We start from the raw sequence: 4,080 nt of genomic DNA, 5'->3' as shown, positions 1-4,080 counted from the left end.
TTTTTCATTATTCTTTCAAGAGCCAACAATTTTAACATTCATAAACAACAAATTCAAAACTATGCATTGTTCAAGTATTCATTCAGAAAACAAAAAGTATTGCCACCACATCAAAATAATTAAACTAATTTCAAGATAGAATTCGAAATCATGCACTTTTTGTTCTTTTGCAATTAAAAACATTTTTCATTTAAGAAAGGTGAAGGATTCATAGGACATTCATAGCTTTAAGACATAGACACTAGACATTAATGATCATGTAATAAAGACACAAACATAGACAAAACATAAAGCATATAATTCGAAAAACAGAAAAATAAGAACAAGAAAATTAAAGAACGGGTCCACCTTAGTGATGGCGGCTAGTTCTTCCTCTTGAAGATCTTATGGAGTGCTTGAGCTCCTTTATGTCTCTTCCTTGCCTTTGTTGCTCCTCCCTCATAGCTCTTTGGTCCTCTCTGATTTCATTGAGGATAATGGAGTGCTCTTGGTGCTCCATCCTTAGTTGTCCCATGTTAGAACTCAGTTCTCCTAAAGAGGTATTGATTTGCTCCCAATAGTTTTGTAGAGAAAAGTGCATCCCTTGAGGCATCTCAGGGATTTCTTGATGAGGAATTTTCTCATGCTCTTGTTGAGGTCCATGAGTGGGCTCTCTTGTTTGCTCCATTCTCTTTCTAGTGATGTGCTTTTGAGATGAATCTCTCCATCTCCCATGACTCAGAGTTGGAAGCAATTGCCTTCCCTTTCTTCTTTCTAGAGATTTCTCCGGCCTTAGGTGCCATTAATGGTTATGGAAAAACAAAAAAGTAGAGCTTTTTCCACACCAAACCTAAAAGGTTTGCTCGTCCTCGAGCAAAAGAAGCAAGAAAGGAGTAGAAGAAGAAGAAAGGGAGGAGATGGAGAGTAGTAGTGGTTTCGGCCAAGGGGGTAGTAGTGTGTATGATGTGTGAAAATTGAAGGCAGTGAGGAGGGGTATTTATAGGGTAGGAGAGAGATGGAATTCGGTCATGAAGGGTGGGTTTGAGAGGGAAATGGTTTGAATTTGAATGGTGAGGTAGGTGGGGTTTATGATGGATAGATGTGAGTGGTGAAGAGAATATGGGGAAGAGGGTAGGATTTGATAGGTGAAGGGTATTTGGGAAAGAGTGTTATGGAAAGATGTGAAGAGGAGAGAAGAAGAGGTGGGGTAGGTGGGGATCCTGTGGGGTCCACAGATCCTGAGGTGTTAAGGAATTCTGCTCCCTGCACTATTCTGGCGTTCAAACACCCTCTGTGTGCCAATTCTGGCGTTAAACGCCAGCCCTACTACCTTTCCTAGCATTAAACGCCAGTCTGCTGCCCCTTTATGGCGTTAAACGCCAGCCAGACACCCTTTTCTGGTGTTAAACGCCCAGAGTGCTGCCCATTCTGGCGTTTAACGCCCAGAATGCTGCCAGGCTGGGCGTTAAACACCCATTCTGCTATCCTTACTGGTGTTTAAATGCCAGTAAGCCTATCCTCCAGGGTGTGCTATTTTTTATGCTGTTTTTGATTTTGCTTTAATTCTACAGTTGTTCTTATGACTTCACATGATCATCAACCTAAAGAAAACATAAAATGACTATGGAAAATAAATAAATATAATTAAATAACATTGGGTTGCCTCCCAACAAGTGCTTCTTTAATGTCAATAGCTTGACAGTGAGCTCTTAAAGAGCTTCACAGAGACTCAGAGCTTGATGATGACCTCCCAACACCAAACGTAGAAGTTGAGTGTGGGGACTCTGTTTGACTCTGTATTGAGAGAAGTCTTTCATGCTTCCTCTCCATGGTTACATAAGAAGATCCTTGAGCCTTAAACATAAGGTAGTCCTCATTCAATTGAAGGACTAACTCTTCTATGTCCACATCAATCACAGCTCTTGCTGTGGCTAGGAAGGGTCTTCCAAGGATAATGGATTCATCCTCATCCTTCCCAGTGTCTAGGATTATGAAATCAGCAGGGATGTAAAAGCCTTCAACCTTTACTAAGACATCCTCTACAAGTCCATAAGCCTGTTTCCTTGAATTGTCTGCCATCTCTAATGAGATTCTTGCATCTTGTACCTCAAAGATCCCCAGTTTCTCCATTACAGAGAGTGGCATGAGGTTTATTCCTGATCCCAGGTCACACAGAGCCTTGTCAAAGGTCATGGTGCCTATGGTACAAGGTATTAAGAAATTTCTGGGATCCGATTTTTTCTGAGGTAATTTCTGCTGAACCAAGGCATTCAGTTCATTGATGAGCAATGGAGGTTCATCCTCCCAAGTCTCATTACCAAATAACTTGGCATTCAGATTCATGATTGCTCCTAGATACGGAGCAACTTGCTTTTCAACAATATCTTCATCCTCTTCAGAGGAAGAATACTTATTAGAGCTCATGAATGGCAACAGTAAGTTTAGTGGAATCTCTATGGTCTCTATATGAGCCTCAGATTCCTTTTGTTCCTCAATGGGGAACTCCTTATTGGTCAGTGGACGTCCAGCAGGGTCTTCCTCACTGGAAATCACTGTCTTTTTGCTCTCTCCAGGTTCGGCCACTTTGGATATAGTTATGGCCTTGCACTCTCTTTTGGTATTCTCTTCTGTATTGCTTGGGAGAGTACTAGGGAGAGTTTCAGTAATTCTTTTACTCAGTTGACCCACTTGTGCCTCCAAATTTTTTATGGAGGACCTTATTTCAGTCATAAAACTAAGAGTGGTCTTAGATAGATCAGAGACTATGGTTGCTAAGTTAGAGAGGCTCTGCTTAGAATTCTCTGTCTGTTGCTCAGAAGATGATGGAAAAGGTTTGCTATTGCCAAACTTATTTCTCCCACCATTATTATTATTGAAGCCTTGTTGAGGCTTCTGTTGATCCTTCCATGAGAGATTTGGATGATTTCTCCATGAAGGATTATAGGTGTTTCCATAGGATTCTCCCATGTAATTCACCTCTTCCATTGCAGGATTCTCAGGGTCATAAGCTTCTTCTTCAGAGGAAGCTTCTTTAGTACTGGCGGATGCAGCTTGCATTCCAGTCAGACTCTGAGAAATTATATTGACTTTCTGAGTCAATATTTTATTCTGAGCCAATATGGCATTCAGAGTATCAATCTCAAGAACTCCTTTCTTCTGAGTCATCCCATTGTTCACAGGATTTCTTTCAGAAGTGTACATGAACTGGTTATTTGCAACCATTTCAATGCGTTCCTAGGCTTCTGCAGGCGTCTTCTTCGGATGAAGAGCTCCACCAGCAGAATGATCCAATGACATCTTGGACAATTCAGACAGACCATCATAGAATATACATAAGATGCTCCATTCTGAAAGCATGTCAGAAGGACACCTTTTAATCAATTGCTTGTATCTTTCCCAAGCTTCATAGAGGGATTCATCTTCCTTCTGTTTGAAGGTTTAGACTTCCACTCTAAGCTTGCTCAACTTTTGAGGTGGAAAGAATTTGGCCAAGAAAGTATTGACCAACTTTTTCCAAGAGTTCAGGCTTTCTTTAGGTTGTGAGTCCAACCATATCCTAGCTCTGTCTCTTACAGTAAAAGGGAAAAGCATAAGTCTGTAGACCTCAGGATTAACCCCATTGGTCTTAACAGTGTCACATATTTGCAAGAATTCAGCTAAGAACTGATGAGGATCTTCCAATGGAAGTCCATGAAACTTGCAATTCTGCTGCATTAGAGAAAATAATTGAGGTTTAGGCTCAAAGTTGTTTGCTCCAATTACAGGAATTGAGATGCTTCTTCCATAGAAGTCAGAAGTGGGTGCAGTAAAGTCACCAAGCATCTTCCTTGCATCTCCACCATTGTTGTTATTTTTAGCTACCATCTTTACTTCTTTTTCGAAAATTTTTGTAAGGTCCTCTCTAGAGTGTTGTGCTTTAGCTTCTCTTAGCTTCCTCTTTAGAGTCCTTTCAGGTTCAGGATCAGTTTCAACGAGAATGTTCTTATCCTTGTTCTAGCTCATATGAAAAAGAAGAGAACAGAAAAGAAAAGAAGAGGAATCCTCTATGTCACAGTATAGAGATTCCTTTATATGAGTAGAAGAAGAGAAGAATAGAATGAA

The 4,080-nt window shown here is 40.5% G+C and overlaps 1 non-coding gene across 1 annotated transcript; it reads left to right on the top strand.

The window, feature by feature from the left end:
- The first annotated feature begins 3,330 nt into the window (after positions 1 to 3,330).
- Positions 3,331 to 3,438, top strand: LOC112788659 (small nucleolar RNA R71). The gene has a single exon (XR_003196016.1). It is a non-coding gene; the product is annotated as a small nucleolar RNA R71 (small nucleolar RNA).
- The last annotated feature ends 642 nt before the right edge of the window (positions 3,439 to 4,080 follow it).

This window comes from Arachis hypogaea, chromosome 20 (genome assembly GCF_003086295.3).
Source record: "Arachis hypogaea cultivar Tifrunner chromosome 20, arahy.Tifrunner.gnm2.J5K5, whole genome shotgun sequence".
Lineage (NCBI taxonomy): Eukaryota > Viridiplantae > Streptophyta > Magnoliopsida > Fabales > Fabaceae > Arachis > Arachis hypogaea.
The sequence above is the reverse complement of the archived record's forward strand: the minus strand, read 5'-3'. Positions and strand labels throughout refer to the sequence as shown.